Below are 24,527 nucleotides of genomic sequence, written 5' to 3'. Positions count from 1 at the left end.
ATTAAAACAGAAAACTGTTATTTTAAATTGTAATAATATTTCACAATATTACCATTTTTGCTGCATTTTTTATCAAATAAATCCTGTCTTGGTGAGCATAAGAGTGTTCTTTTAAAAACTTTTACAAAATCGTACTGATCCCAAACTTTTTAATGGTATATGAAATTATTAACACCAGTTATATAAATATTATAGCATATTTGTTAAATAAAACACAATAAATTAATATTGTTAAATATAATCAAAAATAAACGTCAAATAATTAGTCAAATTATGAGATTATAAAAAAAACATACTATTACAGACTTATTTTTCCATGCAGGTATATTTTTATGTTTAATCCATTTCTGAATAACCTGTCCCTGAACGGCAAATGAAAACTGGTTGTTAAATGTTACACGTCAGTGTCTTTCTTTCTACGTTGGCGATTGTTAAGCGGCAAACAGGACCAGACAACATTGGTAGATGCCAGATTTCATTTGTGCTACATTGAAAACCACACTCTGACAGCAGCTTCTTTGAAAAAGGACAGCAGCAGGTCAGTGTGAAGTGCACTTTCTTCACATCTCATCTGTCACAACATATATGAAAAATGAGAGTAAAGGACGGAAGAGCAGCCTGTTTTTTGATGATACACTTGACAGAACATGTGTTTCCACTGAATTGGGTGGGTTATAGCAAATGTCACCGTCTACTGTCGGCTATGTACGTTACATGGGCAATGAAGATGCAATGTATGTCAAAACAAGGGCATTTAGCCTCCATAAATAAGAAAGAAAGAACGAGAAAGAGAAGGCGAGAGAGGCCGCGCAGTGTGCCAGCAATTAAAGCTAAAGTTTAAGAGTGCAGCGGTAGCTTGTAAATCTTAATTTGTAGTGTCTGCTTGCGTCCGAACTCTGCCCTCTCTCTCCCCCACTCCCTGTCTTTCTCGGTTCTGCCCTGAAGTGGATTTTCGGATGACTTTGGGCCACCAGAGATGTTCATGATATCTTAATTGTTCTGTGGGGTTGTTGAGCAGCACGAGAAGAGTCTGTCTTGCGCTGCTATTGGAGGCTTTGATCAGCCATGACTCATTCCTTCTCTCTCACTGACAGTAACTCCTTGAGGGAGGATGCCCTCCTTTCCTCTCACTTCCTTTCAATCTCAATCCCTCTTTCTGTGTTACTGAGGGTCTTTCTCAAGGCTTTTAGGATTATTGCAACTGGTTGATTATAGGAAAACTTTTTTCCTGATTGCTCAAAAGTAATTCCTCAGCAAACTCCTGTGATTCCTGGTGGAAGGAAACGGCTGTGTAATCTATGAGGTATTACGTTAATTTAGTGATGTTGCTAAGGCAAGCAACACTTTAGACAAATCGCCAAACCATAAGTATTGCATTTCGACCTTGTGCTTTAAACATGAATTATCCTTTAAACGATGTGGTTTGAAGAAGAGGGGAGTGCTGTATATAAGAAATCAGACGATTGCAATATTCGCCTGTTGGACCACTAAATGAGCAAAAAAACAAAAAACAAAGACATACAGTACATACACGTATGGACCCAAGTTAAATGCAATGACAAAAATATGTCTAATAAAAAATAAATAAAAAATAAAAATATATATATATAAATAAAAAAAATATATAAAAAAAAAAAAAAAAAAAAATGAATAAAATAAAATAAATCTATTTTAAACTAAATGAATCTAGTTTGTGTGTGCTCTGTATCTATTAAAGGTGCAGTGAATTTAGCTGTTTTCTGAACTTCCACCTTGTTCTTTTTGACTATTTACAGGCTGTCACCGAGATATTACTTATATCACAGCACCTTATTTCAGAGATAGTTGATTAGAATGGGAGAGCTTATGTGTTGTATTCAATACACACACACACAAAAAAACATTAAAGCACCTTTAAAACACACAAATGTTCTGGTTGTACAGTAATGTTGCAGATTGGTCAGCATGATTTTGGCAAGACAGACATGTTCCTGGATTAAACTATTTTGTTGACCCTGGAAATACCAAGTTCTGGCATGAAACTCTAGATGGCGCAGGCTGATAGGTCCTTAACTCAATTTGGTAGCAATCGCATCGTCATCTACATAGTGCAGCTGATTGGTTGTTATTGCATCAGAGGCCAATGAGCTGCGGCTCAACATTCAAATACCGGTAGTATTGCAGTGTGCTTTAGAAACCCTCCACCTTCCCCAGGTCCACCTGTATAGATCTGCAGATTAGCAGATAAGAAGATTAGCAGATAAATTCCTCCAAGACCACATACATTAACATTGCCATTTCCATTACCATGCCAATCTCACTGAGAGTTGTCATGACAGAACAACATTCCTGTTAAAAAATGTCCCTCCCCACCCCTAAATCTAACCCTATCCATAACGTATCCTTAAAATCAGAAGGAAATGATAAGAGAATAACACTGATGTAGAAGCACCTAACCCTGGCTGTAAGCCTAAACTTGACATAAACTGTAAACTTGTCCCTCAAACTGATTGGTTGATTGGAATGTTGATCCAGGCAAAATCACATTCACCTTTGCAGTCTTGTGACATTAAATCTCAAGATATTAAGCTTACTTTAACTTGTAAAACCAACTGCAATGGCCAAGGGCAGTCTCAAAAAGTCACTCAGCCATATCATCAATGTCATGTATGCTGAATTTCTAATCAGCGAACCGCAAGCCTCGGCTGCTGAAGGCCAAATACACAGATTACGGTCTGATAGCTTGTTGAATATCAGTGGTGCCGCATCCATGACGGAACCCCGCTGAGATCTTGATTAACTGGGGAATCATGGGAAAGCATTAAACTTAGACTTAAAAAAAATGCAATCTAATGCAGCACTCCCACTGGTACTCTACACCAAAAGAGTTTCAAATATGTGGAGATGAAAACTGTTTCACAAAGTTTGAAAAAAGTTACAGAAAACTATGGAGAGAGACTCCTGAATTCTTAAAAACACACGTGCGGCCAACCCAACACTTCATCACAACTTCTCCATTCAGCTAGGCTCATCATCCATAACTCCATCAAGGTTAGCCGGGAATCTTGGGGGTTGTAATTGATGATCAATTGAACTTCACAGACCACATTGTTAGAACTGCCCGGTCATGTAGATTTGCCTTGCACAACATTAGGAGGATCAGGATATTCCTTAACAGAGCATGCTACACAACTCCTTGCTCAAGCACTTGTTCTAGACTGGACTATTGTGATGCTCTCCTGGCTGGGCTTTCAGCTTGCTCTGTCAAACCTCTGCAACTGATCCAGAATGCTGCAGCCAGAGTGGTCTTTAATGAGCCGAAGCGAGCACACGTCACTCCTCTCCTCACAAAATTGCACTGGTTGCCAATTCCCGCTCGCATTAAATTCAAGTCACTGACATTTGCTTACAGAACAACCACTGGCACTGCTCCCTTTTAAACTCATTACTTCAGACTTATGTGCCATCCAGAAACTTGCGCTCTGCAAGCGAATGTCGTCTTGTGGTACTGTACCGTCTCAAAGAGGCACAAAATCTCTTTCTCGGACCTTTACCATGTCTGTTCCCTGCTGGTGGAATGATCTGCCCAACTCAACCAGAGCTGCGGAGTCAGTAGCCACTTCAAGAAACAGCTGAAGACACATCTTTTTCGGCAGCACTTGATCCAGTAACACTAACACTTTCTCTTCTATTATATAAAAAAAAAAAAAAAAAAAAATCATAGCATAGGGTCATAGCACTTGCATATTGTTGTCCTACTGTTAGTTTAACTGCTTCTATTGTTCTCATTTGTAAGTCGCTTTGGATAAAAGTGTCTGCTAAATGAATAAATGTAAATGTAAGTGCGCCTCTAGGTCAAACTGTCAAGTATGGTGCTGGCCAAAATAATAGAGGACAGCAGGGTGGACTCTTTTGACTTGAGACAGTAAGCAAATTAGCAACCACACAGAACACCTTAGCAACCACACAGCAACACCCTGGCAACCAACCACAACGTGCTTTGAGGAGATGACTTTGGCACAGGCCAGCTTCACTAAGAAAAATAAATATATAATATTTGCAATAAAGCTCATTTAATTAGCATTAGTAAATGCATTAGGTCATTTATACAAAATGTTAAAAATACATTAGTATGTATAGAAATAAACATTAACCAAGATGAATAAATCTGCAGTTTATGGATGGATGGATGGATGGATGGTTTTGTGTCAGTATTATTAACGTGTGCCTTCCTTTGTCTTCACTTTCATTGGTAGCTACCGCATTACATCACTGGTCATTTACATATAGTTTGAACTTTTCTCAACCGCATGTTGGTCATGTCATCTCAGATCACCAACTCTCACTGACAATGACATTGGCCACTTTGTCGCTGCAAATCACTGTATCTGTGAAAGTCTCTCCAGAGTGGCAGAGAAAGACAAGGACATTCACCACAGCTGAAGAGTTCTGGCTCAGAGACTAGTTATTTATTGGGGACTGACGAGGACTCTCTTTTTATTTGGCAATGTTCAGATTTAGAGAAAGAACTCCCCATAAAATCATGTTGACTCAATGTCACCGTCTCGCTTTCTCTCTCACTTCACAGTCTGTACATGATCAAGGTCACATTTGGACCAGCATCAAGCCTTTAGGAAGACTTACTTTGCGCACTTACAAATACACAATTTTGCAGTCAGTCTCACTGTAACAAGACATAAACTAATCATATTACAGTATCAGCATCAGAGTGAAACATTTATCTGAAAAACAGCACACTCTGGTGGACAGAAATGATAATAACACTAATTAAGCATGAGGGAATAGACTGCAGCGACAGCAGGTGTGGTATAGTACCAGGTCTGAGCGCCAGGCTTCTGATGATCTTGATCTACAGGGCATATGGAAGTATCAGACTTGAGGCCAGCCCAAAAACCTGACCTACCAGTGAAAGATGCTAGAGTACTTCTCCCCAAACAAAAAGCCAAAAACTGTGTAAAGAGGAGCAAATGGGTCACTTTAAAAAAATTAAAGGGTGAAATCGTTCAATGCAGCAAAACATTTATGCATTTAGCATATGCTTTTTATCCAAAACGACTTCCAAAAGCAATTCATCTCAGAGCCAACAATATTCCCAGTAGCCTATACAATGCCAGGTTTATTAGAAAAGCTAGAGTAGGAAACACACTAAATCAGAAGAAAAATGCAGAGAAACTGAGCTGTAAGAAAGGATGTCCCGCCTTTAAGTTCAAGAGCCAATCGTCTTCGTCTTTTTGCTAAAAGCATTGTCATATTGCTCATAGAGTGCTACAGGGTTGACATATTTTTGTACGCCAAAACCTGGAAACAAGTTAGGATTATAAGCACTTCCAATTCCATCGTCCTAAGAGTCAATGGGTTTTTGAATTGGCTTTTGGTTAAATGCCTGTAATAAGGTTAGTGGTTAACACAAGCAAAAAAACACAATTTTTTGCATTTTATGTGATTTTTTAAAAAGGTTTTACTTGTCTTGGAAAAGGCAGCTGGTGGGTTTTCACACGCCGAACAGATAAACTCATCTTTCCACAAGTCTTTACGATTTTACAGCCTCATTTTCTTTATAATCACATTCTTGGAAACTTTTATAACTCAAACTTTCTGGTATGTTTTTAGTTTTTTTATTGCTTATAGCTTTTGAATTCTGCCGATTGAATTTAGGCTTCAAAATCCATAAAAGTTGTTAATTTGTAAAGATTATAATGATGAACAAAACATGCACACATCTTATTTTCTGCAATAATCCAAAAGTCAATGGAAAAATCCTATTGGGTTTTTATCGATGGAACCAGGATGATGCTAACTTCTGGGTTAACCTGCATAATTGGCAGGACCGACCTCAAATAATTTTGTTGTTAGCCTGATTTCAGATTTAGAAGCAAAATGTATTATGCTTTAGTCTGACTTTATTGGCAAATGTGTAATTTTTTGACTGCACTAAAGCATAAAAATACCATAATATGTTTGCAGATTATTTAGGAAGCATGCTAAGTTCACATACTTGTTTCACAGAAAAACAATGCTCTTAGCCAAGGTCGGTTTACTTGGTGCCATGACCAAGTATTGCGATTTTTGGCTTTAGCATTGGAAGGCAAGCGTAGTATGACCAATAAGTTGCCACCTGTTCTAGCAAAACATTACACGCAGTAGACAATATTCCTCCGCCCAGGCGAGCAACCACCAAAAAAAGGTGTTAACACCAATTCTCCCCCAGGACAACTGGAAGCTGCTGGGGACTGGAAGATGCTGGCTGATCTTGATCAACGGCTTATTTTTCCACCTGAGATTGCCACCACTAACCTACGACCAGATATTGTTTTGTGGTATGGATCAGCACGCATTGTTGATAGAGTTAACAGTGCCATGGGAGGATGCGGTAGATGAGGCATATGAGAGGAAGAAACTGCGGTATGCTCATCTGGCCACTGAAGCAGAACAGCGAGAATGGAGAGTCCAGGTTTATCCAGTGGAAGTGGGTTGTCGAGGTTTTGTGGCACACTCTACAACCCGGTTCCTCAGAGACGTCGGATTCAGTGGCCAAGAGTTCCGTCGCACAGTAAAGAACTTATCTGAAGCAGCAGAAAGGAGCAGCAACTGGCTGGGGTTGAGACGGAAAGATTCTAGCTGGCTGTGTACAGGCCGCCACGCTACGGTTTCGTAGAATTCTTGAAAACTTGAAGAGTCTGTTGGTTTATTTGTATAGGTTGTATAGTATTTACAGTCATTACGTTCCTGTGTATATTGCTTGAATGACGGGTGGTTGGGCAGATATTGTGTTTTTGCGGTAGGTGGTATGCCATACGGAACCGTTGCCACTGAAACTGCATATTAACACACCAGTGGGGCTCGACAGCCTTAGTCAAACGGGTTGGCGCGTATGGTTGGGTTACGAAGAGATTGTGAGATTGTGGTTAGGTCTCAGCAGCAGGAGGGATGTAGAGGTCAGTAAGCTGGGCTGAGTTGAGTGGGGGACGGAGGGGGGTGACTCTGGGACGCCAGAGTCACTGTCGAGCCCTCTTGAGGTGTCGTGGGCTAGTCGACAAAACACTGAGGACGGAAGGTGCCCACTTGAAGACCCTAGAGATGTCCCCTACTTGGCTCAATCCAGACGGTTGTCGTGCTGGTCCACTAGGGAGACCACACTGTAGTTGCAGCCGTCTTGTGTGCTGACGCGCCAAGTACACTGCAGTCGTTAATGCCGGACAGAAGGGGAGTCACACCACCATATGGAAAGAAGCGTAAATGGGTGAAGCATAGTTTACTGTAAAGCTACATCTTAGTGTTGCTTATCTTGGCGAAAGCCGAGTACAAATCAGCATTAAGTTTTAACATCTACTCTCGTGTAATGGAAATCATGCTACAACCAGTTATTCTCCTTGAATTGTGCATTTCATGTTGGAATTTCTGTTTTTGTTTTTGGTCTGAACCCACCTACTGCCAACTTACCCAATAGTATTTTGACACTGCCAGTTGCCAGTTGACGGAAAACACAGCTAACTGGCAACCATGGAAGGCAGCAAACTAACTGGGTCAGAGATTGTAGATTCTACTGGACCAAAAAAGCCTCTGCATCCATCTAAAAAGCTCTATAAAACACGGATAAATCAACTCATCAACGTACAGTGTAAGGCTGTTGCGTGTCCTCAATCTGGCAACCCGTGTAAGCGCTGAGTCCAATATTTTGAATTTGGACTGCAGTACCATTTTCAGCCGCTAGCTGTCAATATTACATAGTGCACCTTTAATTGAACGTAAGCTCATTTTAACATCACTAAACTCATACATCTTATCTGATTTCACAATTCAGATCAAAATAAAGCCATATGTCTCATTTGTTTATTCTCCACAAATCTGTTATCCGTCAAATCTGAGCTGGGATTGAGAAAAGAACATCATAAGCATCTGTTTATGACTTTCTGCTTATTCCTATTTACTCTCAGCTGCTGTGGCACTGCAGGGGCTCTTCCTGCACACGGGCGGATGCTGATGAAATAGACATCCATGAGAGGACAGAGTGCATAAAGGGCCAGAGAACACTCCTCGTTCTTGGCCTGCCGGGCTAATGCATGAAAGAAAACTCCTGCAGAAACTGGGTTGATCATCACACATCCCTCAGTGTGGGCTCTGTGGTGCATTCTGGGAAATCAGCACCACAGGAAGCCAACCTGCCTCCTGGTCCCCAGCATAGAGATTAAGTCAAGAACAGGGCAAGCTGTTACCCTGTCCTCAGATGACCCCCAAACCAAATGCTACAAAAACCTGACAGGATATCCAAAAACATGCACTATAGTTTTCACATCCACTTTCTTTAAAAGCACTTTTTGCTTTTCAGTGTGAACCTAGACCAGTCAACAACTGCTTTTTAGCAATTTTGTGCAAATTAAATAAACTGACAAGAATCTGGGATCAAATTTGACTCTTGGGCAAATTTCAGAAATTGAGCAAAAAGACACACAAAAAAAAAAGTGAATAAATGTAATGCATTTGGACCTAGATGATTCATACAGAATCACCCGCTGATGTAGTGGTCAGAGTAAATAAAGAGAAGACAAACTTGTAGATGATAATCTGCCTGTAGCTGGTGCTATGCCAAAACTAAACCCCATGCCCGCCATGCAGTCCCAGCTGCGATTGGTGGACGAAGTGTGGCGCTTAGGAGCACGCTCTAATTGGCTGAGAGAGGATGGCAGTTAGACGAGCCATTTCTTTCAACCCAGATGGAAGTGACAGCTCTGACCTTCTTTTTTCCCAGAAAGGGAAGCAGGAAACAAAAAATCTCAAATTCTCCCTGGGTAAACTAGAGCCAGTTGGCAGACATCGAAGCCCCTGGCACTCGCACGTCCCTTAGCAGATAGTGTGATATGTGCACCCTATCCAAACCCTGCAACCTTTAGGGGTGTCTGTGAAGCTGTGAAGTCAAAGCCCCAAACTGTTTTGGTTGGGATTTTGATCATGCTGTCAGAACTCCCCACTGGGTATGGCATTAAATTGCCCCAGAAGAAGAAGAACATTTGCATTGACATTCAAAGACTTCAACTTTTCTATTCTGAAAGTTCAAAATAACTCACGATAGATCCAAAATTTGAATAGGCACACCACAGCGGCTGGGATTAATCCTTGGAATGTGGCACGTACTGACAGTAAACAGTATTTGAATAAACGAAAAAGGAAATTGCGTCTGGATGAACATTAATTCCAAACCCACATGACAGTAGAAATCCTCACTTAAACCCTTGTTTAAACCCTTTTGTACATCATTTCAAAGCACTTCAAGCACACAACAAATACATCAGCAAAAACTCAGTAGAATTCAAATGGAGATAAATATCCATATGGAAATGCATGTAATACATTCACCAATTCCTACACTCTTAAAAATAAAGGTTTTATATATGGTTCCCCGAAGAACCTATAACATCCACGGAACCTTTTCATTGCACAAAAGGTACTTTATAATACAAAAAGTTTCTTCAGATTATTCAAATGTTCTTCGCATTCTTTTAATAACTGTTCACTGAAAGGTTCTTAGGAAGAAAGAAAAAAGGTTTCGCAGAGGAAACAAAGTCATACAGGTTCTGAACGACATGATAGTAAATAAATGATTATAAAACTTTCATTTTTGAGGGAAGTGACCCTTTAAGGTACAAGTATGCACCATTTAGTAGTAGATAAGGCACAAAAAGGTACCATTGGAGGGTTGTGTTCCAGTGCAGTACTGTTATACCTTAAGTGTCACACTTTTTTCTGGAAAGTGCATATCACCAATTCAAAAAGTCAAACTGTCAGTCAGATTACATGCATCGCTAATTATGCATGAGTTTTTGCCAAATTCCAGCTCACATGTTTAAAAAACACTCAGCTTGCCAAGACAAGCACTGGAGAACTTCTATACACTTCTTATGAAATTAATATACAGAAGAGTATGCTGGCAGTTGTTGTTAACTGCAGGTTAAAATAGGTACTATCCTTCATTCCTTCCCCCACTCTTCCTCTCTCCGTACGGAGACCTGGCTCACTCCACTGCAGCTGCATTGCAGAGCTCTCGGCTCACGCATACACACATGCCAGAAGGAAGACAGAACTGCAACTGGACTATGTTATAGATGTGGACTGAGAACTGTCTTTGGGTGTTACTGTACAGTGCTGCAAAACGAGGACACAGATGTTTTATGGGCCTTTTTTATTAGGTTAGCATAAACCTGTGGCTTTGATTTAGATAAAGAGTCAGCCTGTCAGCCAAAGAGAAGTGGGCATCATCTTGGTAAATGGTAAATGGACTGCATTTATATAGCGCTTTCACAGACCCAATGGCCACCAAAGCGCTTTACAATTTGCCTCACATTCACCCATTCACTCACTCATTCATACACCGACGGGCGACGGCAGCCATGCAAGGCGCCATCCAGCTCCTCGGGAGCAGCTGGGGTTAGGTGTCTTGCTCATGGACACTTCGACACTTGGTCAGGTGGAACCGAGGATTGAACCACCAACCTTCCGGTTTGTAGACAGCCCACATGAACCACTGAGCCACTGCCGCCCCATCTTCTATTGAAACAGAGCTGAAGTACCATTTCCTCTTGAATTATTCATTTAAGACTGTCTCTGTATCTGTGAGAAATTCAAGCTACCAAGCTGGGCATTCAGTATCCTGTCAAACATTTCTCATGTTCGTACACTATGTGGAGAGGGTTTGTAAGTCTTTTAGGACCAGGGTTTGTGAAAGCTTCAGGCATATGGTCTGTATCTTTTCTCATTTAGACTTACTATATCTTACTATATGTTGCCCTAATTAAACAAACAAACAAATAAATAAATAAATAAAAGTAAAAAAAAAAAATTAAATGTTACAAGAAATGCAGTACCATAAAAAAAATTGGGGGTGGATTTTTTACAGTAAAACTTATATTATTGTGAAATATTATTTCAATTTAAAATAGCTGTTTTCTATTTGAATATATTTTAAAATGTTATTTATTTCTGTGATGGCAAAGCTGAATTTTCAGCATCATTACTCCAGTCTTCAGTGTCACATGATCCACCAGAAGTCATTCTAATACGCTGCTTTAGGGCTCAAGAAACATTTCTCATTATTATCAATTTTGAAAGTAGTTGTGCTGCTTAATATTTTTTGTGGTAACCATTATATGTTTTCTCTCAGGATTATTTGATAAATAGAAAGTTCAAAAGAACAGCATTTATTTTAAATAGAAAACTTTTGTAACATTATAAATACTGTATCTATACAGTCACTTTTGATCAATTTAATGCATCCTTGCTGAAAAACATTAATAATTAAAAAAAAAACTTTACTGATCCCAAACTTTTAAATGGTAGTGTTAACTGAAGCTAAACTAAAAATAAATAAATAAATAAATAAAATCAACTATAATCAGAATCCAGAATGAACAATCCCAATCAGCATAATCAATCAAAGTTTTTTTGGTCTAATTCATTCAGCACACAATTCATTGTGCGTGTTATTCTAAAGAATTTTTTTGATTATTTAATACAAACTCCACCTCTTAAACATCTTTTCATGTTAGCTGGCATCATCTAGGCTGTGCAGGTGGGATTTTTGGCATCGTTTTATAGTACTGTTGTAACCCTTTCTAAAAATCTAGCCAATAAGTAACACACTAATTTAATGCTGGTTAATGATAATACTGTAGGTTGCATAAATAATAGCAAATAGTCAAGTTCAAAAAGACCACTGAGACGCATCAAGATCAAAAAGTTCTCAAATAAACTTTTAGCTTCCACGTTTCACTCAAAAAGTTGTAAAAGTGTGCAGGGATCATAGATTATATTTGTCCAGAATTTTCAGATTCTTAGAAGATGTTTAGGGGATTCTTAATATTATATTATACGGTATATATATACAGTATATATATTTCCGGCTTTATATAATTCCATTAGAAATTCTGCACATTCCTTTGGGATTTTTTGACAAGCAACAGTAACATCACTCATCTCGTTAACTTGCATATGACTCATCACAAGAGAATGACAAGTGTCTATCCGAGTCTCATTATTTTGTTTTCCCTCTAGCTTTCCTCTAATTTTAAAATTATTATTGTTTTCTGCGGGAGCTCGGGCAGTTTAAAAATTCACAGTGGGACTATTGGAATCTGCGATACAAATGATACTGCTGGAGCATCTTACACATGCAATTAAAGCCTTCAGGCTAGATTACACATCTGCTGTGAAACCTGTTAAAAACAAGCTTGCATAAGTGTGGTCGTGACACCATTCACTGCTCTCCTACAGGCTTAATATGGATGCTAGTGCGGCGGTGAGGGTTCTACGCTAGCAAAAATGGAGAAAGAGTTTTTATTATTATTTCCTTTATTTATCCAGGAGAATCACATTGAGATATCACTATCTCTTCTTCCAGAGAGACCTGGTCAAGACGGCAGCACATTAAGTTTCACACAGAATCACAGTATAACAATTCCACATTTAACATGTTTCTGAACAAAGCAGATACAATCGAATCAAGAAAGACAATTACAAGTCTCCTTCAAAGCAGTATGCAAGTGACGTTTAAAAGTGGTCAGAGTTGGAAGTGCATCTAACTTAAGTACATTTTGCAACTCATTCCAAGCCCAAGGAGCATAAAAAGAAAAAGCACCTTTTTCTTATTAAATTGTCTTGTGTATAGATGCCAAATAGTTTAAAATTTTATTCACACAGTGCAATACAATCGCTCGAATATCCTTTAATGTGTGACTCACGGTTGACTTTTATTATTGGCCAAGATTGGTCACATGCATTTTGTAAATGAGCATGCACGTTTATTAACACGTAAACACTCAGACACGTATGTGCAAACATCTATACAACCAACAGCTGCACGTGTTCCAGTAAAAAAAAAAAAATGACAGGAATCTCGTCTCTTTCACACGTCTCTGTGTGGGCGTCCGCACATGGGAACATCGACCCGCCAAGCCACTTCCTACCCAGCAACATGAACATGTAAACATTCATTAGATTGGAAGAGCCTTCGAGTTTTTACGGCTCTCAGAGGGCCCGATGTGCATTCAATAGCAAAGAGAGGAAGGCTAATGAAAAGCCCTTCTGCTGCAGCTTCATATGAAAACAAGCAGAGAGAAAAGCAAAGCACTGCTTATTAACTGTCTTTTGTTTTGGTATTTTGCGGGTGTGCGTCATGCTCATCAGCAGCTTGAAGGGCTCTTTGCCTCCCGCTCAACCCACTCACAGCTCCTGTGTACTGGAAACATTCCCTCCACCTCTATCTGCAACTGTAACTATTATATCACTGTATTACAATTCAGGGCTACACGGTTCTTGGATGTGGATCTTAGGCAGTTTTGAATAGCCAGACATTTGATAATCATAGTCTACTCTACACTGCAGAAGCTCACTTCAAGGAGTATTTCAGGTTCAATACAATCAACAGCCTTCTTGATACAATGTTGATTTCTGCAAAAAATTGTAAGTAAATGGGGTATAATTGCTCTGTATTTAAATACAGAAATGTGAAGCTTGTAATTTTTATACAAGCACTGCTTCGGTTGAAATGTGTGTAATACTTGAGCTGTAAAGTTGTTATTGTCATTTCTACAGTTGTTTGAAAGTTTAAAGGTTATGTGGTCATGGCAATGAAGCAACTGGATATTACTTCAAGGAACTTATAGGATGACTTATAGGAAAAAAGTCAATTACATATTCTTTACATCTTGTGGCTATACTGTTATTGTTAACTAAAACTATTACAATTTATCTTTGTTAATTGAAATAAAGTTGACATAAAAGAAAATATTTGAATATTAGATGAAAAACTTAAAAATAATAAAAAATAATTTAAAGCTAAATAGAAATATTTCAAATATATACTGTATATAAAAGCAAGTAACAAAATTACTAAAACAAACCAAAAAAAAGCTCAAAATATTGATAAATACTATAATAGTATATAAATAATAGAAAAATAACACTGAAACATTAACATTTACGAATTGTACCAATTCACTTCCATTGTAAGTGCTTTAGTGTAACCCAGAATGTTGCTCTTTTTTTAAGAAAAAGAGGTAAGCACTGTCAATTTATCTTGTACTAAACCCATAATATTCCTTTAAAGGCTGCTTCACACTGACCCAACAAACAAAAAATATCGTTTTCTTAGCGCAGTGTGAATTAGACATCAGACTGGACAGGATAAAGCTGTCTGGCCAACATGTAAATCTATCAATCACATATGAAATCAGATATAAGACTGTATCAGCATGGGAACTTGTAAACATGACTCACTGTTTCCCACTGGACTGATAAAATGCACCCTGACTCTGAGACTAGGGCACTGTCTATAGCCCATCTGAAATGGACTTGTGACCTTCCCTAAAACGTGTTTGTGAGATCCAAAAGGCTGTAGGATATCCCATTTGCCACTGTATTATTCAGAAGGGTCCTCATAAACACCCCCTTTGGGGCCACACTGGAGCAAACATCACCACGGACTACTATCACCTATGTGGCATCATGTCACCAAAATTTGGAATTGAAATACAAGGGCTGAGGGCGGCATTTTGGACAGGGTCCAACTGCTATATACGTATATTAAGTAAGAAAAGAATTAGTGTGTCTGAAATCACAAGCACGCAAAAATGTAAAATTGAACCACAATCCCTAAAAGGGAAGGAGTTCTCTATTATCATTTTATATATTGCTTACATAGAATATATATTTATACTGCATAAGAAATAACTGCCTGGGGCTGTTGCCAAAATGGCTGTCGAGTGGACTAACTTGCCTTAAAGGAATAGTTCACTTTAAAATGAAAATTCTTTCATCATTTACTCACCCTCAAGTTGTTTCAAACCTGTATGAATTTCTTTCTTCTACTGAACACAAAGCCAAACAGTGAATCACACACTGACTTTCATATAGTTTTTTTTCCCTACTATGAAAGTCAATGGGGTACATCAACTGTTTGGTTACATTCTTCAAAATATCTTCCTTTGTGTTCAGCAGAAGAAAGACATTTTTATATGTATATTATATATATAAAGGATCAGAGGTGCTGCATAAGACATGTTACTGTAATGTGTGCGGAGTCGTAATAAGGTCTGCTGTGTTGGTCATGAGAGAGATGTGCTGCAGGGATTGGCTGGTACCTGTCTAGGTGGTGGTACTCCAGTGATGATTGGTGGCGTACCTAGGAGGAGGCTTCAGGGCCCGGAAGAGTCTCTCAGTGTGATAAACACCTGCAAACAGATCATGAGGAAACACTGTTAGCTGCAAAAAATATACATATAATAAGTGAATGTTTTAAGGCTGTAACTGATAAAGAAAATATCTGTATAAATTTGGGAGGAAGAACACATGGGAGTATGTGTTGCTAACACACAGAATGAGCTCATTAGTTCTTTAATGAGATCGCAACCTAGGCAATCAGCGTACAACTGTGTACGACACACACACACACACACCTGGACACACCACAGAGACAGGCCTTCACTACAGCACACACATTTAGTGCTGAATGGCACACATATAGACTGCAAAACCCTTAATTCTCTCACTTTGCAAACACAGGCGTACTGTTAGGCTGCCGGCATGAAGGCTTATTATGCTTTAAATTTTCAGCTGCCATTACTTCAGTCTTCAGTGTCACATGACCCTTTAGAAATCATTCTAATATGCTGATCTTATACTCAAGAAACATTTCTTATTCTAATTAATGTTGAAAAAACATTTTCTGGATTGTTCGATTAATATACATTTCAAAAGAAGATCATTTATTTGACATCTTTTGAAGTATTTGAATGTATTTACTGTCATTTTGGATCAATTTAATAAAGTTTTTGTAATCCGGCTTTCAAAAATTATAAAAAATTTAGATTTATCGGCTTTCAAATATAAAGTTTATAGGTTATCGTACCGGCCAAAATGTTCATATCGGTGCATCCATAAAAAAATAACTTTCTGACCCCAAACTTTTGAACGCAAACCCCTCAATGCAGAAAGATAGGCGGAAAGAAAGACAAAATAAGTTCAAACATTTCTCATGTTTGTACACTATGTGGAGAGGGTTGGTCAGTCTTTTAGGACCAGGATTTTGGAAAGTTTCAGGCATATGGTCTGTATCTTTTCTCATTGAGACGTACTATATCTATTGTAAGTTGCCCTAATTAAACAAACAAACAAACAAATAAAGTAAAAAGTAAATTAAATATTACAAGAAATAAGTTTAATCTAAATAAAAAAATATTTTACCCAATATTTGTATTTTCTGTGTATAATGTCATTAGCTTAGCACATGCTAACACCAAATTCTATTGAAATCAATTGTAAGGAGTGCTGTTTGATGACAAAGCAAGCTGTCCAAATCAGTCACATTTATATTTAAGATGCCTTAGAAGAAAGTTGCCTTTATAGACTGTAAACAGCAAGGCACCTCAATAGGTTTTGAAACAGACCATTTATCTCCTTCACACACTCAATGGACATAAAAAAAGACATAGATTTTCACTGCATCATTCTGATGGAGGCACAAGAGAACATCTCCACAGGTCTGAACTAAATAAAGAGCTCTAGTTATCAGTGTATGACAGCAGCTCTGACACAAGTCACCTCTGCTCAACTCCATTCATAGCCGCTTCAACAAGTCTTTATTATGGAGAATAATGAACTTATGACTGTAGCTTTGGTTCCAGATAAACCTGAACAACTCTATATTCCCATCAGCTTTTGGGACTGTTTGTGTGAGTGATAGAGTTATAAAGAGTGCCTACAGTAGCCTAATAACTATCCTAGAAAAATCAGAAAAGAAAAGATGGGCATATTTACTGGTTTACTGGTGTGTTTATCCTCTATCCGTTATCCCCTATAAAACAGTACTACGTTGTTAACATGGTGTGCAATCAGTATCAGAATAGCAGACATTCTGGCAGACTAGTTTTAAAGGGAAAGTATTAAAGGGATAGTTCACCCTAAAACGAAAATTGAGTCATCATTTACTCATCCTGGTGATGTTCTAATGTCATATGCCCTTCTTTCTTTTATGGACCACAAAAGGAGAAAAAAAAAAAAATGTCCTGCTCACTCTCGTCCATACAATGGCAGTAAATAGAGACCAGCATCAAGCTTTTTAAAGACGCAAATATTTTTCAAAGATTAACTTTAAGAGAGCCATAGATGTAAAAATAAACCTAAATGTAAAAATAAAGAAAATGAGAATGCACAATTACCTTATTCCATTCAGAATGATTACCATTTTTACCATATTTATTTTTGCAATAATGGCTTTTCAGGGTCAAAAATAATATCATTGCTGGGAAATGCATCTAAAAATGTTCAATAACTTTGCAAAATAATACAAATAGCAGGTCTAAATGTACCCCCATCTATCCATCTATCTACAGTATGTATCTTGTTCTGGTGGGTCAGAAATGAGCACCAGAGCTCTGACTCCCTACTTGCGCTTCAGGGAATCTGAGGTGAAAATGCAGTGTTTTCTCTCTGCCACCAGATAATATGCAAGCGCTCCACACACTGACTCACATTGCATGAACATGAGGGCCCTTTGCGGCATGTTCACACTGAGAACTCCAACAAGACAGAATAATACCACCCTCGCAGGCACAGAGAGCCCCACACGAGTCCCAGAAGCAGCAAACTGACATACTGTACTGCTGCAACAGATGGGATTTAATGCGTCCTTAACACACACCAACACACAGAAGCAAACAACTGTCATGCATGCACACTGAAAACACACAAGTAGGCCTACATGCTAACAAAGTTATAAAAATGTACTCTATTCCACACTATAATGGCATTGGTAACTAAAATGTGCATTATTTTATCAATCTATAGAAGTATATGTAAATAAATTACAAAACTATATATATATACTGTATACACACAAACATATATATATATATATATATATATATATATATATACATACTGTATATACATAATTTTTTTTTATTTAATTACCAATTCATATGTTAAAACATATGTAGATATTAAAATAATGTACATATGTAACAAATTTTTTTATTTTATATTATTTTATATAAAAACAACAAGGGTCAGACACAGCAAAGGTTTTCTTAAATCACTATTTTTGTCATGTTTTCCAGACAAATATCCCTAAAACAAGATAAATTTAACAAAGCAAAAAGCTGGATCATTTAGGACAAAAAATGAAATAATTTAATTAACTATATACTGTATTTTCAATGTATATTGTACCTTACATCAAATGACTAAAGGATGGTTAAAAAAAATAATGTAAACTGATTAAGATGATTTGCATTGAATTTATTACGCTGCAGTTCCTTCCTAAAATTACCGGCCAGTTTTATTTACTCGCCAAAGCCAAAACATATTGGCACTAAGTGAGTGTTCATTTTGGGCCCTGAATACTAAGCAGTAAAGGCAGGGGAGGACAGCGAGAGGGAGGAGGATGGGCCCAGTGCTGTCTGGAAAAGATCTGTGTTAACCACAGGCTCTGGTGTGGCCTTCTCGCTTTCTTTTCAGGATGTCATTATGTGATTTTCAGAGCAAGCAGTGTCTAAATTAGCCCTGTGCCTCCCTCAACTAAACTCACTGACTACACAACCCAAAAAGAGAGCGAGAGGGAGAAAAAAAGAACTGCATTAACTTGGAGAAACTCCAAATCAAGCACATTATTCAAAAACCTGAAAAAGGCAGAAGCCAGAGTGAAAAATAGACACATGACAGCAGAGCTGCTGTATGGCTGAATGTTCAGAGCAGATCTGCATGTTTAAAGACTGGCAGATGGCATAAATATGCTTCTGCTAAACTGCTATCTCACCCCAGCACTGTGGTCTATGAACACTACACGGCCAACAGACGGGCTTTATGCACTCCAGAATGTGCATTTCCATGAAACCACAATAGTTTAGAACTAAAATGGCTTGATAGCAGAGCGAAGAGTCTCTGAAGAGTTCACCTAACAACTTTGAGGTAAAAAACTTCCAGATCTAAAGTGCTAATCTGCCTTTTCTGACTGCGAGACTGAGAGGAACATCTGCCTCTGCCTTGGGAAAAAACATTATATTTGATCTTTTAATGTATGCATTAAAGTAAACATGAAATGCAATTCAAAGATATTTGTATTCTGTAATCCAACATATTTCAAAAATAGAGGGGGGGGGGGGGGGGGGGGGGGGTGATGCAGGACAAGACTTGATTATATCTTTCAGAAACTGAATGGACAAAGAATTGTTACATTACCATAATAGACCTTAGTCAGAGTAGTGCCATATTAAATTGTTGACAGGAATGAAAACGAGGCTGTGATGATAGAAATACATTGTGTTCAGTGGATTGTACTGCTGTTTAACAACAATCGGATTGTTCAGCTGACGATTGTACGTCTTTCAGTAGATAAAAACTCCACAAAAGTTAAAAGTTGTGAAAATTACATGATTTAGGACCTTTATACAGTGAATGGCCTTGTAAAGAAGACTGTACGTCTATCACTCGCAGTCTCATTTTCATCTGCGTTAAATTCAATATGGTGTCTAATAGACAAAAGAAATCAGACTTGTCGGTTATTATACTTAACCTGACTAATGTCTGTCTATGAAGTTGGAGGGTAGGGGTTGAAAAGAAATAGGCATTTATGACAATCTGAAATGCAAAGTAGTTTAGAAGGCAGAGCAAGTAATACTTAGACAAAGGATTAAACTTTTTTTTTATCCAGAAAAACATGCACAATTAGACCAGGAATGTGTGCATCAAGAAAATAAATAAGTCAATTTTGATTACATGTTGACTTTAAATACCTCTGCCAGAGATAAGTCATCCAACCCACTATCAGCAAACTTTAATGTGCAAAAAGGTTTTAAGAAAGAGATCGTTTTAGACTGGCTGATTCAGACCTTTTTCTGTTTTTTTGGTAACGCTTCCTTTTACAGTACAGTACTTACGTGTACTTTACAGTGTACTTACCTAGAAAGTACTGGCTAATATAAGGTAAGTACATGGGTTAGGGGTAGGTTTAGGGGTAGGTTCAGGGTTAGTACCTAGTTATTACCCAGTAATTGTAATTACTATAATAAGTACATAGTAAGTACATGGGTAACAGGACTGTAAAAGGAAGCGTTACCTTTTTTTTTACTGCCTAGGGAAGCCACAGAGACGAGTGTGATTCCTCAGGACACCTATTTTTAGTGACATCTTTCAGGTAGTGTGGACATTATGTGCGAGCCATCCCGCCAAAAAAAAAAAAAAAAAAAAAGAAAACATTAACATTAGAAGACTAAAATTAAGCCACACTGGTAAAGACACCCTTGAAAATAGTGAACGAATTACTTTAGGACTATAGCTTAGTTCTTCATGATAAGGATGAGTTTTTATTCTTAAACTTGCCTTAAAAGACCTCAGTGCTGGATATCTCAAATTTTGTCCTGTGATAATAAAGATATAATTAAGCCAGTATTAAACAGTCTTATTATTTTTCCCAGAGTCAGTCATCACATTTTACTCTCTTGTAAAGATACTAATAAAAATGACAAGATCAGTTGATGGACTTTGGATTTATCTTTCATTATATAGTAATATTATCTGAGCTATGGTCTTAATATCTAATTTATGAGATTGCTAAGATGGCTGTCTCTGTTACAGCAGATGATGGCTTTGTAATAAAGCTGGAGACAGTTTTCTTCTATTAAAGAATAATTATTTGCTAACACGCAAGGGATAAAAAAAAAACGTTATGTCTGTGTAGAGTTGTTAATAAATCAAGAGAATGTGGGATTGTTGTTTTAAGAGGCAGATTTCCCACTAAAGACTGTTTAAACCTGCTTTAAAATGGACAAACAAAGTACAGTTTACCAGGATTTATTTAAAAATGTTGCTTTACCGGTCAGATGTGATGGGGTGAGATTAGAGATTAGAGATTAGGAACTTCCAGAGAGGTTTGAGAGAAGTTGTTTCTAAATTATTATTTTTTTAAATCAGCCCCACTATAGTCATTAAAGCACTGCTTTTGTAACAAATTTACGTAATTAACAACAAATTTGACAACAAATCTTGACTTTTCTGTTATGCTGCATAATCTGTATATCTTTAAAAGGCAAAATGCTGTAACTACATAATGTCAAAACTGACAAATAACTGAAATTGGGTCTCTTACACTATAGATTCCGTGATGGATGAGTTTGGATCAATTATGCTCAGATTCGGAGAATAGGGAGTGTGAAAACAGTTTTTTTGTAACCTTTAAAGGGATAGTTAATCCAAAAATAAAAGTTCTGTCATCTTTTACACTCCAGACCTACAGTATATGACTTTCTTTTTTTCTGCTAAACACAAAATAAGACTGGGAACATTGGAGCCTTTTGACTTATACACAAAAAAATGTACACTAGTGGATATATTTGAAGACCTCCGATGAAAAAACCTCTAAAAGCCACCTACTGTATGTAAAAAATGAGATAATAATATTGAGTGAATGCTCTCCGCACATAGTATACGTTTATCAAATACTTTCACTGTAAACTCACTAAATCCCAGCCTCAGCCAATTCAGAAATGTCGGTACTTAGGTAGAAACCTATAGGAGCCTGATAAAAATGTTAATATAAAAGAAACATGCTCTGAATGAAACCTTTCACTCTAATTTCATGGGATGCACTAAATAACAAAGCATGATCACATTGCAGGACCTAGTATGACATCATATATGGAGTTCATAGAGTTCCTGACATGAGCGGTAGCTGTGACTGTATCAGAATGAGAGCCTCTCTCTCTCTCTCTCTCTCTCTCTCTCTCTCTCTCTCTCTCTCTCTCTCTCTCTCTCTCTCTCTCTCTCTCTCTCTCTCTCTCTCTCTCTCTCTCTCTCTCTCTCTCTCTCTCTCTCTCTCTCTCTCTCTCTCTCTCTCTCTCTCTCTCTCTCAGTAGGTTGAGAACCGTACCCTCCCTGTATGTCTGTCTGTCTGTCTTTCCTGCCCCTGCCAGACAGAGAAGAAGGGGGTGACCAATTCCCCCTTTTGGGCATTACATCATTACTTTCCCTGCTGCAGTGCCTCCCAATGAAAGAGTCTGTGTGCCTGCCAAGTAAACAATTCTGTCTCTTCACATGCTTCCATACCGCACTGAGAAGAGTTTAAATACATCACAACTGACATATGGCATGTCACGGCAACATAAAAAACATGAACCCATCAGTTAACATTTGGCATCCTTCAGAACAGAAGCTCTTTTAATATTTTCTTTACGTAATGAACATGTTTAAAGGGAAAGTTCACCCTGAAACGAAAATTCTGTAATCATTCACCCTCATTTCATTCCAAACCTGTATGGATTTAATTCTTTCTAAGTATAGAACAAAATTATAAATTTCACCTTTTGTGTTCCATGGAAGAAAGAAATTGACACAAGTTTGGAACAACAAGAGGGTGAATAAATTATTAGAGAATTTTTGGATTAGAGAACATTCATTTGAAATGTTCCTTTAAGAAAAGTAAAATCGCAAACAAGGATGTACAAACATTTCCATTAAAAAAACAAGCACATGTGCTGCTTTCTTCACAGGACTCATATCCAGTTGGGAATGACTGGACGTCTACTATCTGTGCTGAAGTGAAAATACTCAACGAAAACAGTTAAAGGGGTGGTTGATTATGATTTCACATCTGCAAAGTTCAAAGCAAAGGAAGATATTTGCTTTTAAAGAAATATTTTTTTAAGGACTACAACAAACGGCTGGTAGGGACTAACACGACATTCCTCCTGGGTTAGTGATATCACTAACCCTAAAATTTACATAAACCCCGCCCCCCGGGGAACACGCAGTCCATGTTGAGAAGAGGAAGAGTTGTTGTAGTACAGCACATTTGTGTTTTGTGAGTCTGCTCAAGCGGTCACGTCTTTTCACATGCAATACAGTACGTAACACAAATGCAATATGCTACTCAAAGACTTGAAGATAGTTAACTCCACATTAGCAACATAAATTCATCATTCAGAAACGTCATGTTGCATTCTACATGTTGTCACTTCTTGTTGGAGCTTCTTGAGTCTCTCCATCATTGTCCGACTCCAGTTTAAACATAAAAGGCAGTTTCTGATATTTTAGTGCTTGTCTGCGTGAGGTCATCGGAGCTGCTAACACACACAAGCTCTTGAAACTCCGCCCTCTGTGCCGGGAGCAGCAGCTCATTTGCATTTAAAGGGACACAAAACGAACGACAAGTTTTTGCTCACCCTCAAAAAGGGACAATTTTAACATGCTGTAAAAAATAATCTGTGGGGTATTTTGAGCTAAAACTTCACATACACACTCTGGGGACATCAGAGACTTATTTTACATCTTGTAAAAAAGGGGCATTACACACGCCCCTTTAATCAATCTCAAAACTTATATTTTTATTATATTTACAAATGACAACAGGCAAGAGAAAACATTTACATTTACATTTAGTCATTTAGCAGACGCTTTAGTCCAAAGCGACTTACAACTGAGGACTAAAGCAAGTGAGTCATTGGAAGAGGCAAAAACAACGCAAGAAGTGCTCAAAATACAAAGTTCAGGCATTGCTCAGTGTGGCATAAGCCAGACAAGGGACGATTAAAGGATAAGGATTTTTTATTTATTTATTATTATTAGGTTAAGTGCTCCCGGAAGAGATGAGTTTTCAGTTGTCTTTTGAATGTTGTCAGGGATTCTGCATTCCGGATGAGGGTGGGGAGATCATTCCACCAGCATGGAACCGTGAATGAGAATGTTCTGGAGAGTGATTTTGTGGCTCTCTGTGATGGTACCACGGGCCGTCGCTTATTGACTGATCTTAGGCTTCAGGTAAGGATGTAGACTCGTAGGAGCGAGTGAAAGTAGGAGAGAGCTGACCCTGTGGTAGATCTGTAAGCAAGCGTCAATACCTTGAAGTTGATGCGAGCCGCGAGTGGTAGCCAGTGCAGAGAGATGAACAGAGGAGTGACGTGGGCCCTTTTGGGCTCGTTAAAGACAGGACGGGCTGCAGCATTCTGGATCATTTGTAGAGGTTTAGTTGCACATGATGGAAGTCCAGCCTGAAAAGCATTGCAGTAATCAAGCCTAGAAATAACCAGGGCCTGGACGAGAAGGTGTGATGCATGGTCAGTTAGGAAAGGCCTGATCTTCCTGAAGTTGTGCAGTGCAAATCTGCATGATCGAGCTGTCTTTGTAATTTGGTCTGTGAAGGTCAGCTGGTCATCAAATATTACTCTAAGATTTCTGACCGACCTTGATGGTGTGATTGATGATGAATCTAGCTGGATAGTGAAGTCGTGCTGAAGAGACGGATTGGCAGGGAGGACGAGAAGCTCAGTCTTTGCCAGGTTGAGCTGCAGGTGATGTTCCTTCATCCATGCCGAGATGTCCACCAGACAGCTTGAGATCCGTACAGCTACTGTGGGATCATCTGGTTGAAATGAGAGGTAGAGCTGTGTGTCATCAGCATAGCAATGGTAAGAGAAACCATGTGCTAGTAGGATGGGTCCCAGTGATGTGGTGTAAATGGAGAAGAGAAGGGGGCCAAGAACTGAACCCTG

At 38.3% G+C, this 24,527-nt stretch overlaps 1 protein-coding gene across 15 annotated transcripts in view; it reads right to left on the bottom strand.

Annotated features, from left to right (window-relative positions):
* The window catches only part of map2 (microtubule-associated protein 2), a 125,860-nt gene that overhangs the window by 49,885 nt on the left and 51,448 nt on the right, over positions 1-24,527 (bottom strand). For all 15 annotated transcript variants that reach the window (XM_056263204.1, XM_056263207.1, XM_056263206.1 and 12 more), the window contains exon 3: positions 15,129-15,218. The gene's annotated coding sequence lies outside the window, so the exon portion shown is untranslated. The remainder of the gene's footprint in view (positions 1-15,128; positions 15,219-24,527) is intronic.

The sequence above is a fragment of the Rhinichthys klamathensis genome, unplaced genomic scaffold (genome assembly GCF_029890125.1).
Source record: "Rhinichthys klamathensis goyatoka isolate OS25496 unplaced genomic scaffold, OSU_Roscu_1.1 h1tg000201l_1, whole genome shotgun sequence".
Taxonomy (NCBI): domain Eukaryota; kingdom Metazoa; phylum Chordata; class Actinopteri; order Cypriniformes; family Leuciscidae; genus Rhinichthys; species Rhinichthys klamathensis.
Note: the sequence above shows the minus strand (reverse complement) of the source record. Positions and strands in the feature narration are given on the sequence as shown.